The following is a 14,698-nucleotide window of genomic DNA, read 5'->3' as shown; positions in this document are numbered from 1 at the left end:
TAACACAGGTCTGGACTGGAACCTTAAAAGCACCAGCAGACAATGATATTATCACACATGCAGGGGAAGTCTATGAGTCAGCAACATCAGTGAAGAACATCGATAAAATCAAGTGTTCAATCAAATGTATCGATAAAGCCCTTTTTACATCAGCAGATGACACAAAGTGCTATACGGAAACCCAGCTTAAAACCCCAAACAGCAAGCAATGCAGATGTAGAAGCACAGGGTCAGCTAAAAACACAAATCCATTTAAAGGTCATAAAACGTAGTAAAAACCCGAAGAGGTCGTTACAAAAGCCATTTCCTATATCATTTCACTCTGCCTGTGATAAGATATTCATAGATGTGCTAATGAGTGAACGCTGAAAGCAAAAGGACGTCCAATAATCTTCCTCCTTATTTTTAGAGCAACCTGTTAGCAGGCTCTAATTGCTGTCAGATATCAGGAACTTTCACACTGCCAATTACACGTCATGGAAGATTATCTTCATCTGGGGCATGAAATCCACTGCTTCTCCCTCTCCAGCTCCCTCTCCCTCTCCAGCTCCCTCTCCCTCTCCAGCTCCCTCTACCTCTCCAGCTCCCTCTCCCTCTCCAGCTCCCTCTACCTCTCCAGCTCCCTCTCCTTCTCCAGCTCCCTCTCCCTCTCCAGCTCCCTCTCCCTCTCCAGCTCCCTCTCCCTCTCCAGCTCCCTCTCCAGCTCCCGCTCCCTCTCCCCAGAGCCGCCTTGCCTGGGTGGAGAGCAATGAGGCGGTGAACCAACCGATAGTGTCTGAACTCTGGCTGGCACCACAGACATCTCAGGTCAACAACCTACTGTAATACTGTGGGAGCACACGCTAGATGGTTAGCACACGCTAAGAATGGCTTTTCTAGGCTTTTCTACAGTCAAACTCTTGGGGTTTTGGTACAAAGCTAAGCGTTTGTTGTCACCAGCATGCAGTGTGCTCCCATTGCACAGTGTTTCATTTATCATTATGTTGTATTGCTTGAACTGCATGATGTCTTATCTGCAGTTTGAATGGCTGCACACTCCCCAAAATGTTGATCTTCAGAATAACATGCATTATGGCTGCATAATAATGTATTCTTATGAAGTAATGATGGGGATGATGTAATTTACAATTTAGGTTATTTGTGCAACATTATAGTCAATGAAAATTGTAGGAAATTTTAGCCAGAACACTGTTGAGCCTTGGGGTGGTTGTGTGGGGTTTTGACTAAATGTGTAATGTTAGCAAATAGTGATCTCCCTGAGGATTAACATTAGGGCAGCGTAATGATCTAATGATCAGACCATGTCCTCTCTAATCCTGCTAATTGTTTTCACCAGGTTAAAGGATTTGGGAACCAACACTGCATTCAGCCTTTGCCTCCCGAAAACAAAAGCGAGAGGGGGAGGCACAACCATTTTGTAGTCTTTGTAGGATGCTTCAACATGTTCTAACATCCCTAGCCTACATACTTATTAGTCCAGAGCCTGGACCTATTGGCGGGTCATTCCACGAAATGAGTGCCTTTTGCGTCCTTTTGATATTTTAAGTAGAAATGCACCAATATTGAATTTCAAAAGTGTGATATATTCAAGGAAGTATCCCTAAATATAAACCACATAGAGAATTCAATAAATCTGAGTTTTTTTTATATCAATAAAGATTTGCTAAAGTGCCAAATTCAGCATTCTGACATGTCCCTCTATACCCCATCTGCAACTTCCAGGAAGATTTTTACCCATTTAACCATGATTAGTGAGTAATATTAAGGTTTAAAAAACCTGTTTACAACCCTTTTACATGAACTGAACTCTCTGAGATGGGAAAACATGTTTTTTATTAAGTTGAACATGTGCTCTTCATGACAGAATACTAAAATGAGGTGAAATCTAACGTTGTTGTTGCACCAAGTTACATCTCAAAAGGTACCGAATTAGTGGAACGACCCATTTCCCATGTGCGCGGATACATCACTCATATCACTTGACATAAATAGGTAAAATTGACAGCAAACGTAACTGAAATGCTGAGTGGGTTACATGCCATTGATTTGCAAATTATAGGCTTATAAAACATATATTTATATTAAACAGTAGGCTTACTTATAAACTATGGATTTTGGATTTTGGGGTGATTTTTTTATAGCCTCAGCATAGCCTATAGCCAAATAGTTTGTCATCCTGCAGTAATAGCCAATGGTCGATTCCACGAAAATAGTCTGATTTCTCTTTGTTAGGCAACTGAGTCTCTAATCTGTAGCCTGATGATGTCTTAAGTCTCACATGTAACATTTCAGGATGATGCGAATTTAATTTCAGCATGTCAACAATTAACTATTGCTGTGTTTCGGATGAACCATTGTTTTCTTAAATTAAATGGCCATTTTCCTCTAAATTAGGTTACTATCCAGTTACAATCAAAATATTTGCAAACTTTTATGATAGGGGTATTACGCCAAACCAGAGGCTAAGTAATAGCATAAAGGAAGAAAACATTTCCAAACGAGATTTGCTATTATAAGTGACAGGGTAATGTTTGTAAATAGTTTGACATTGTGCTGAGCATACAAAGTGTTTTTATCACACTAATAAACATGAAATCGATGGAATTCAATTAAACTCTAAACGTGCATAGGATAGGCCTAGATGAGTGACGCATATGAAACGTTCAAATGTATGTTAATGTCCATATATGCGTTTAGTTTTTAGATTATGTATTTATTTTTATTCAGAAACTGAAAACGGGGATACGGCTAGGCCTACATAGGCTATTACTTGTAATATCAGAAATAAAAAGACTAAATACCATGCATCAACAAGCCAGTCCAAATCAGCTTTGCTAGGTTAAAAGCCAAGAAATAAAAGGTTTGTCGAGAAATGACGCTGTCTCGACGAGATTTATCTTGAAACAAGTGACCCGCAACAGACTGGAGACTCCAAAACACATAGCCATGACATCAAACACTCTTCACTATTTACTTGGCGGCGGGACGAGCCGGTCCGTGCCCAGCGGAGTGCGAGTAGTGCACGCATGACAGCGGTGGGGTAGACTGACAAGTACAAGGAAGAGAGAGCCCTGGTCGCCGGGGCTATGCGATTTGTGCTGCTACATGGTTGTTTGCCTCCATTTAAATGACTTGCCTTTAAACATGGCAGTGGTGCGCCAGGCATCCAGTATAATAATTTGTTTACAGTGCTCGTATTGATGGACATTTTTTATGATGTTGTTTAATCCAGACTCGGGGGAAGGTGTCTCCGCAGAGCCCAGACAACCTGGCTCCACCGGCCATTTATGTAGACTATATGGCTGTCTATTTGAGAAGAGAGACAGGTGTAAATCTCTCTGGCATCTTTACTTTACACTCCCTGCGACACTCACCTGAAGGTAAATAAATGGTTTATGGCCAAGTAAATGAACCACCTTTTTTTCCTGTACCAAGAAGGACAATATGATAGGCTGCATATTTGGAGGTTCATCATTTGTCTAATTTATGTGTTTGTTTGTTTGTTTTTTAAAGGCGGTGTACTGGCCGCATAGCTGCCTTAAAATAATATTCATGGTTGTTATCTTGTTAATAATGGACATTAGCCAATGGATGTTTTATGAGCAATGTATTATCTATGAGCAAAGATTACTACAGTTCGTATTAGCCTAAATAAACACAATCCGTTTCACAGGAATTGCTGCTTTATTTTGGACCATATGCGCTAGCTATTCTTTTGGAAAACTGATTTAAAGATAGTAACTTTTGAGAGTGTTTTGTGTACTCAGACCACATTTTACAATATTTATCTTCCCATTCAAGTGTAATTAGACTAGTGAACATGTAAATAAATGAACTAAGAGCTAAATAAAAATCCGAAAATACTTAAGAGCATAACATTGTTGCTGCCACTACATTGGTCTATCTCACCCTTGACAATGTCTCTCTCTCTCAAACACACATGATACATGAATAAAGCATGATCAACCTATCTTTAACACTTAACTCAAAAGTGTTGATCTCCTATCCAGCCCCTCTGTATTGTTGCACCATGGACCTGGGTGTGTTTGTGTGTGCGCGCGCGAGAGAGAGAGAGACATTTCACCCAAGGCTCATGCAGCAATGTAGGTCTGTGCCACTCTTGATTAGGGATTGTTCCCAAAAGATGGTTTCAGACATTAGATAATGAGGTCCTGTGATAACGCGGGTCTCCTTTAAGTTTTCCCATGAATCAGGCCTGTCGCCAGTTCACAGAACGGCACTGTACATCCGCACCACGCTACTCACTTCTCATTTGTTGCGCACAAAAGCTGATCCACCCCAAATCCCACGAACAAACGAGGAGCTGAGAACAAATCATATATGCCTAATGTTCAATCTTCCTCATTTCTCGACTAATTAACTGCAATCCCACCTTATTCTTAATACAGCGACCAATTAATTTGTGTTCTATGTCAAAGGTCCAGGGGCCACAGTCAGTCGCCAGGATCATTTGGACGGATGACCCTGATGCGGAAAGGTTACAGGCTTGTCACTGCCTCCTTGTTCACAAATGGATTTTAATTGGTTGGTTGAATGGTTTGTGTGCGTGTGTCTTGTAGCCTATATATGCACCAGATCCATCCGAATGCACACGCGCTCCATTCAACACGGAAAGGAATGTTTGCGTTATATGTGCGCAGCACTCAACCATAGGCCTAGAGAACATAGCATTTAACACAAAACTAGAAATTACAGGTTCTACAAATAGGAACTGGGATTGAAGCAACAAGGTGTTTTACATCATGTGTTTTACACATTTACATAAGCTAGTTTTATTTCCAATACATTTCAGTCATTATTTAAAATAGTGGCATAAACTTATTTGACAATTGCAGTTGCTTAAATTGTTGAGGAATATGCATGCTTGCATTTACTCAATAACGCATTAGACCATGCTTGTCATTATGTGTCCAGTATAACATTCTAACGTGTAGTTTGTAATGAAGTTGTTATTACCTGTTCAGATGTGCATGACAACCAATGATATCAACATAACAGTTAACTTAAAGGTTAAAGGGCAGTCAAACGTTTTTCCCCCAGCAAATAATGTTTTAAACCTTTGCAACAGTGGCTGGAGACCCTGCCCTCCTATTCGATTGGACTTTACAGTAGATGCTAGTCCAACCAGCTTCAGTTTACATTCAAACACTCCCCCTCATTACCCCCAAAATGTCTTCATGCAAAACATCTGTGGGAACCTCAATAAATGAAAGCACAACTCCTGACCACATCCTTCTTATTTAAATGTTCATGTGGTTCCCTAGTATTGTCTAACTTTGTAAATACCCACTGGGCACAGACGTCAGTTGAACGTCTAGTTTTGATTTACATTTGATTGAGTTGTCAACTCACGTGAATTCAACATGGAATCAACCAAAAATATCACGCTGTCATTGTATTTAGATTAAAAGTTGGGTGAAAAATAATACGAAATTCCCTTACATGGATTACTTTTTGGAAATCCAATCGGTTTTCCACGTTGATTATTGGTTGAAACGAAACAACGTAGATTCAACCAGTATTTGCCCAGTAGGTATGTTCAGCCTCATGTTCAAACGTCACGAGACTCTGACATCTTTACATTTGGACACACCAAGTAACGATAGCCTATAAAATGCAGTGATCCAATGAGAAAAGCTGGTGCAATGTGACTTTTACAAATGTTCTATAACTTAAACAAACCAATCATATATGCTATTGTATTCTATAGGTATAAACGACAAACCACCGTTTTGTAAAACAAATTAAGATATTTATGCACGTATTTGATGTGTTCGTGTGTGAGTAGACCTATTCATAATTTCAAATGTGCAGTTATGTTTTTGTCGGGGGTAAATGTTGGCCTGCTGACTTTTATGATTATGCCACTGAAATCCCCAAATAAAACAACTGTACACATGAGTCATGACAATGTTTACACAACCCGCATTTTTTTCATTTAATTTAACATATTTTATTTAATAGGCCTAGATAGGTCTGGTGTGCTGCATTCTTTGAAAATACCATTACATTTCGTTATGTTGTTTCATATTTCTGTTATAAAAAGAGAACTTGCTGTTTGTAAAAATGTCAAAAAATATTTTAATCTCAAGTTGAAGTAACTTGTCGTCTAAAATTACTAATGATATGCCAAACATATAAACGAAAGCATGTAGAATGTTCACGTTTTCAAAAGTTGTATAAGCGCAGGAATTAACCCCGCCAGCAGTGCATCCCAAAGTTAAAAACGACAGTTGGTTCCGAGTTCCTTATGCCATATAGTGTTGCATATAGAATTATGCCTATGGGCGTGTAGCCTATGTACTGTTTTATTAGCCAACTTCGTTAATCAGGTGAGCATTTTTAAAGCTTTTATTAAAACCATCACATATTGCCTTTTTCATTATTTATAATATTAACCATTGCTGCCAGTGTTAGCCAATGTTGTACAAATTCATAGATGTGGCATAATTGTTTTTTAAATAATGCAGTGAGAATATAAACTGCATATTTCTTCTTGAATTATATAATATAACCCAAGGATGAATGCCCAGATGAATTACCAATAAACATTCAGAAGGCACTACGGCTGAAAAGTTTGGAAGGGTATCTATCCAAATCACAGAGGAGCATGTGAGGGATTCACCCAGTAACAGAGGGCCAAGCTTCAGCAAAGGAAGACAAACTGGCCGGCAACTTCCAAAACATTTGGGTTAAACCGCAAACTCAACTCAAAAGCACGTCTAGCCAAACACAATAGATTGAATAATCCATATCCAAAATGAATCAAGTGTTGTAACCTAGCCTGCAAGCTATCCTTTACATGTAGTGGTAGAGAGAGAGAGAGAGCCCAATGAACACTAAAACGCATCCCAAAAGCATGAGAAATGGGGTTTCACCTTTTTTTTCTGATGAAGCACTGAAACGTTTAAAAACATGAGGCACTTGCTTCACGGTGTTTTTCCAGCAGGTAATTTAGTATTTTACAATCAGGCTATTCAGTTATAAATACAAACATAACAAAAACTTTGTGAAAATAATATTTTTTCCTCCAAAAATGTGTTTTGGCTATTAGATTTTTAAAAAAACATATAATTTGCTATCAACGTGTCACTTTGTTTAATATCGTATTATCGCTTTTGAAGCTATCAGAAAATGAAATAACTTGTCGATTCACACTTTCTCTAAAAAAAAATACAACTGTTTTCAGTTTGGGACACATTTGATGTAGGATTGCATAGATTGTAATTCTCTAGTCAGAAACAAGTCCTAAATTACTCTATTGCTGAGCTAATTAAGCAATTAACATCCCATCATGTTTATGATCATGTATACAAATGCCATGGCTAGAAGAAGAGATCTCTGTGACTTTGAAAGAGGGGTCAAAATGGAGCAATGGGGGATTTAAAGTGTGTGTGTGTGTGTGTGTGTGTGTGTGTGTGTGTGTGTGTGTGTGTGTGTGTGTGTGTGTGTGTGTGTGTGTGTGTGTGTGTGTGTGTGTGTGTGTGTGTGTGTGTGTGTGTGTGTGTGTGTGTGTGTGTGTGTTTGTCTGTTTTTTTGTGTGCGTGTGTGTGTGTCGGTGTGTGTGTGTGTGTGTGTGTGTGTGTGTGTGTGTGTGTGTGTGTGTGTGTGTGTGTGTGTGTGTGTGTGTGTGTGTGTGTGTGTGTGTGTGTGTGTGTCTCAGTCACCAGATCTCAACCCAATTCAACACTTATGGGAGATTCTGGAATCCTCCTCATAATGAACCAGAAAACCCCTCTGAGCAGGTATACATACTGCACCAGAGACATGGGCAGCTAGATTCAACCCAAGGCTGGGAGAGTTGGTTAGCTAGTGAGGCCACTGCCACCAAGCCCTCTCGACACCCTGCAGCTGAATACAGTATGGTATTTTTCAGACTGGGTTTGCAGGAGGAATATTGTGACCACTAGCCTACATATTTAAGACACTGGAGTGGATTCATGCTAAGCAATGTAGCCTACTTGATATATCTACCCAGCAACTGGGAGTGAACTCAATACTCATGTAAATATGCACTATTCCGAATGGTGAATTCTAGAGCAGAAAGACATGTATTCTGCAGTATTCAAGCCATCAATGAAAATCTGCTATGGTCCCCCTTAGCCCCTCAGACTACAAAGCACTTGCCTCTCTGCCCATGGTTTTCCATTTCAAAGGTCTCCGTCTCCATGTAAATACCAAAAAACACTAATCCAATCTGACCCCATTGCAAATTTTCCAGAACTATGGGGGGCCCGAGTTTTGACATGAGCCACGCTCTTATCCCACTTAACCTCTAGAGCAGGGATATTCAACTTTTACCCTACGAGGTCCAGAGCCTGCTGCTTTTCTGTTCTACCTTATAATTAATTGCACACACCTGGTGTCCGAGGTCTAAATCAGTCCCTGGTTCGATGTTCAGAGTACATTTTGCTCTCAACTTAAAAACAGAGAGTCTTGGATAAAGATTCAATGCCAGGGCCCTATAGGGTCCAGATATACTATAAACCCACACAGTCAAGCACAAAGCCTATTACTATGGCAGAGAACTAAATGGACATAGGACATCAATTCTATAGACCTTCCTATATAATTACTTTTAGAAGGTCATACCAAGGATCATTTAGTTTGTTCTGAAGTGTGTCTCTTATATACATGGGGGGGGTTCTACTAAGCTATATGGAATTGTGTTTGAGAAGGTCATAGCAAGGATCATTTAGCTACATGAATTTTAAACAAATATTTAAAAAATGAGCCCATACGAACGCATTGAATAACACATTCACCACATGGAACAACACAATCTCCATATACACTTCCATACATTTTTTCAACTGGTACCTGGGGACCTTCAGACAAGTCTTGTGAGGCCTGTGGGCGTCCTGGAGCAAAACAACCGACATGTACATGTTCGTGAGAGTCTTAGTGTGTAGCCCAAACGGTTCGGATGCCACAGACAGAAGTTGGCAGATCGGCTGCACCGATATCAGACGAGTCTCCTGGTACTTTTGAACATCATTGTGTTTGTCAGAGTCTCATCTTTCCATAGATGTAAATCGTTTTTGTCGGTCAAACCGTTCAAACACTACAGACAATTTTGTGAGAGGACCTTTTTTTTGATTTTCGGGATGTCTCATGGTCTGACAAACACCACTCTAACACTACTCTAGCTCACAGAAGATGCAGAAGTGCGACATAGGTGGATGCAGTGGATTGAGACGAGACACAGCCCATGCTAAAAAAAAAAAGCAGATATCTCTAGCTTAAACTGACAGATTTTTTAATGGGGATTTTTGTATTACGCTAATTAGATTTCCTCAGGGGCGCGGAAATCGACAAATCGACTATAGGGGGTTTAAATGGGATTATCTGAGTTGTGCCCAACAGCTGGTGAGTGGTGGCAAAGAAGGCAAAATTAGGAGTTTCACACATGGCCCACATCTGAGGCATTTACCACTGGCATCCACTGCACAGCTACAGGGAGAATAGCCTACTAATGTCTGTTGACACTGTTCCCTCAATCCACTGCATTAAAGTTGCCTTGTACATTGCAGTATAACTTGGGTATTCCTGCAGATATGACTACGGTCTACTCTTTTCACTACTTGTATTTCACCGTGACTGCAAACCAATCAGAGGGCAAATAAATATTTCTAATCTAATCTAATTTGATTTGTCACATGCGCCGAATACAACAGGTGTGGACCTTACAATGAAATGCTTACTTACAAGCCCTTAACCAACCATGCAGTTTTAAGAAAATCCCTAAAAAGGCAAAAGATGAGAATAACAAATAATTAAAGAGCAGCAGTAAATAACAATAGCGGGGCTATATACAGGGGGTACCGGTGTCGAGGTAATAGGGGTAATTATGTACATGTACTGCAGGTATAGTTATTAAAGTGGCTATGCATAGACAATAACAGAGAGGTGTGGGGGCAATGCAAATAGTCTGGGTAGCCATTTGATTAGCTGTTCAGGAGTCTTATGGCTTTGGGGTAGAAGCTGTTTAGAAGCCTCTTGGTGCTCCTAGACTTTGCGCTCTGATACCGCTTGCCGTGCGGTAGCAGAGAGAACAGTCTATGACTAGGGTGGCTGGAGTCGTTGACAATTTTTAGGGCCTTCCTCTGACACCGCCTGGTATAGAGGTCCTGGATGGCAGGAAGCTTGGCCCCGGTGATGTACTGGGCCGTTCACACTACCCTCAGTAGTGCCTTGCGGTTGGAGGCCGTGCAGTGATGCAACCCATCAGGATGCTCTTGGTGGTTCAGCTGTAAAACCTTTTGAGGATCTGAGAACCCATGCCAAATCTTTTCAGTCTTCTGAGGGGGAATAGGTTTAGTTGTGCCCTCTTCATGACTGTCTTGGTGTGCTTGGACCATGTTAGTTTGTTGGTGATGTGGACGCCAAGGAACTTGAAGCTCTCATCCTGCTCCACTACAGCCCCGTCAATGAGAATGGGGGCGTGCTCTGTCCTCCTTTTCTTGTAGTCCACAATCATCTCCTTTGTCTTGATCACATTGAGGGAGAGGTTGATGATATCCTTGCATTTGTACTGTTTTGTTGTAGTTATTACCTGAATATAAGCGGTTTAGTATGCCGTTACTGGGTTCCTGCTCTTGTAATGTTTCCTCAATATAAAAGAAATGCTGCCAGACATTTCTACCACAACCTCTCATACACTGTAAAAAAGCCAACTTAACCAAATGCTTAATCAGCGTTATTCTGTGAGTTGTGAGTGGACTGCAAAAGGACAAGAATTTGAGCTCATTTTTAAATGGTTTTTATCTAACCTTTATTTATCTTGGCAAGTCAGTTAAGAACATATTCTTACTTACAATGACGGCCTACCAAAAGGCAAAAGCCCTCCAGCGGGGGCTGGGATTAAAAATACATAAATAAATCAAATATAAATATAGGACAAAACACACATCGCGACAAGAAAGACAACACAACACTGCATGAAGAGAGACCTATAAGACAGCAACATAGCAAGGCAGCAACACATGACAACACAGCATGGTAGCAACACAACATGACAACAGCATGGTAGCAACACAACATGGTAGCAGCAGCACAAAACATGGTACAAACATTATTGGGCACAGCCAACAGCACAAAGGGCAAGAAGGTAGAGACAACAATACATCACGCAAAGTAGCCACAACTGTCATTAAGAGTGTTCATGATTGAGTCTTTGAATGAAGATATTGAGATAAATTAATATGAATTAGGTAGTCTCAATAATCAATCTTCCCTACTCCGGCAGTCATTCTAACTGCAGGTTGCGGGTGATTAAAAGCCCCAATTGCTGTATATCCTCACTCTGGCTAAATTCCAATAGGAATTACACATCACTTTGCAAGCCAGCAAAATGTGACTTGCATGCTTTATGTGGCCTGTAAAACCAGGGGTTTCAGACCACTGTGTTGGGATGTAACTAGGCCCTCAAAAAAGGCCGTATGATACACAGTATGTAATGTTTTGTCAAAAATAGTCTCATTTCACACTGGGAATTATGAGTATGGTAGAATACATTCTCAAGTTGAAATCTATATTCACTCAACCTAAAATTAAAAGTTGAGATTGTGTGCTGGTTCAACTACCTGCCCAAATGTTGAACAAACTCACAATTATATTGCAGCTGGTTGCCTTACAATTGTACATTGAAAAAACGTTTTTATTTTATTTTTAAATGTACATCATTAGTCAGAGGAGCACGGATATTCAGTGCCATTTTCTATTGCTCTCTGAACTGAAGTTAATGCATTACTTTGAAACACAGTCCATAAACACATCCCCTAATTAACAAAAAATGTTTTTCAGCAATAACTGTAACAAGTTACTGCCAGAATTGTTGAGAGCAAGGGTTGACTTGCTCATCGACAGGTGAGAGTTTATCATGCTTCAAGCAGATTGACTTCCAGCATGGAGCTGATTTTGGAAAGTGCATTTCGCAATCTCTGTATTTGGACCAATAGTCCACATGAATCATTTTGAAAACAGTGACATTACTTACACCTATGGGGTAAATAGTACACGTTTACTATGTTGTCATTGCAATAACTAAAGAACAGGTACAACAAATGTATATTGGATGCATACTAATTTCAAGCATTGCACAACTTAACTGACTAACCTTGTGATGCTTCCCCTCCCTATCACATCTAGTTGTGTCTAAATACCCCAAAACAACAACAACGTTCTCCATTCTCGGCTGGTGCCATAATGTCTGACCCCATTTATCATTTACAATCTGCAAATAAACAAATTCAGCACTGGCTGACCCATGATCCATTCTGAGAGAGTCTAAGAAGTTTGACTTAATAAACATACAAATAATCCACAACATATTGATCCAATATAGCTCTAGTCTCCATAGGTATTACTAACTTATTTCCAGTCATACATTTTGCTGACCGTACAGATAACTTAGGGAAAGGACTAAGTGTGTATCCAGTGAGAGAAGACGCTACTTGATAGTTTGTGGGCATTACTTTGACCAACATAAATAGATAAACATTGATAAATAGATCAACATATAGCCTCAGCATGACATGGACTCAATCTCTTGAAACAAAAACAGTAACTGTCTCTAAATATATACTTATACATCAATGTATATGACTACACTATAGCAAACACGCCATTGATAAACAGTATGGAGGAGCATACAGACAACTGACCTCTGCATGTAACAGGTTCAAACTGCTTATTGTCCCTGTACCGTACACTGCCAGGAAACAAACCGAGGCAGACAGAATGGGATTTTGGAGCATGTCGAGACGAATATATAGCTTTTTGATTTTGATATACATTATCACTGTAGATATAAAAACATTGACAACCCCACCTCATCAATCAGTTGTGTCAGGTCTGCAGTTTTATTGCCACTTGGATTCCCTGAGAGCCCTAACCCTGTAAAACCTTATATAGTGTATTGACCGTTCTCTCAGGATTGCTTAGCTAATTAAAACTTATTCGGGATCGGTGTCCCTTCCACGGAACGGTTGAGCTAACGTAGGCTAATGAGATTAGCATGAGGTCGTAAGTAACAAGAAAATTTCCCAGGACATAGAAATATCTGATATTGGCAGAAAGCTTACATTCTTGTTAATCTAACTGCACTTTCCAATTTACAGTAGCTATTATAGTGAAAGAATACCGTGTTATTGTTTGAGGAGAGTGCACAGTTTTGACAATGAACAGTTATTAATAAACAAATTAGGCACATTTGAGCAGTCTTGATACAACATTTTTAACAGAAATACAGTGTTTCATTGGATCAGTCTAAAACTTTGCCTGTACACTGCTGCCATCTAGTGGCCACAATCTAAATTGCAGCTGGGCTGGAATAATACATTATGGCCTTTCTCTTGCATTTCAAAGATGATGGTACAAAAAAAATACAAAAGAATGGTTGTTTTTTTCTTTGTATTATCTTTTACCAGATCTATTGTGTTATATTCTACAACATTCCTTTCACATTTCCACAAACCTCAAAGTGTTTCCTTTCAAATGGTACCAAGAATATGTATATCCTTGCTTCAGGGCCTGAATTACAGGCAGTTAGAGGTTAAGCCTGGTGGCCACAGTGAATGAAAGGGTACTGCTGTGTCAACACTGCTTCTTATTTGTTGACCCCTTCCACTAAATTGAAATGTGCTGCTAATAGGTGTGAGTGTTTAAAGAACAATACGCATGTAATCAGCACAGGCCTGAACTCACACACACAAAGGAGACAATAGGTCCAATGTGTAATTTTAAGGGAACACGAATGCTCAGGCTAAGGTGACAGGAGAGAAGAGCTAGCCATAGTTACCATAGGCCTATAGTGTTATCAATGCTAAATTGAAATTAAGCCTATTGTGTCAGCAGTTACCTCATTTCAATAAATATTGACACCTTACAATACACAATCTATGCTACCCTCCCCTAATTAGGCATAGAGACACACAGGATAGCTTGGGGACAGTTTCCTTGCTCTGACATACTGCAGCAGCTGACAAAAGAGAGCACACAGGCTGTCACTCTACTGACAATAACTAAGCTACACTGACACATAAAGTCTGGAGAACTGGACAGTGGAACCGCAAACTGGTTGTCCTTAATAAGTGCATGCCAATTTTAAAGATAAACTTCATTAATACAACCCAAGGAAACGAGTTTACAAACTGAGAATGGGGATAACCCTCGGGACAACACCTCTCCTGTTATCAGGACTTGGTAAGAATGTTGGGTAGGGGCATTCAGATATATTTACTCAATACAGTACAGACAGATAATGGTTCATGCACCTACCCATGCACTTATCCGATCAAGTAGCCTAATCAAAGGACCATGTCACCAGCCTGCAGTCATCTTAGATTGCTCAGTCAAATTGACTATATCAATAGGTGAGTTCCCCAGTAACAATAGTGTTGGTAGCAAAGGATAAGCACTTTTATGAATGAAATAGTGGATAGTAGTCCAAAATCACAGCTCAGAAGATTGACAAAACCCTTTAAGTTCAACCTTGTAGGACTATGATTGGATGGTAACCCACTGGGCACAGACATCAGTTCAATGTCTAGTTTTGATTTACATTTGGTTGTGTACTCAACTAACGGGTGAATCCAATGTGAAATCAACAAAACATTTTACAATATCATTGGACTTAAGTTGCAATTTTAGTGGGAAAAAAATACGAAAACCTTTA

This window comes from Oncorhynchus keta, chromosome 6 (assembly GCF_023373465.1).
Source record: "Oncorhynchus keta strain PuntledgeMale-10-30-2019 chromosome 6, Oket_V2, whole genome shotgun sequence".
NCBI classification, from domain to species: Eukaryota; Metazoa; Chordata; class Actinopteri; order Salmoniformes; family Salmonidae; genus Oncorhynchus; species Oncorhynchus keta.
The sequence above is the reverse complement of the archived record's forward strand: the minus strand, read 5'-3'. Positions refer to the sequence as shown.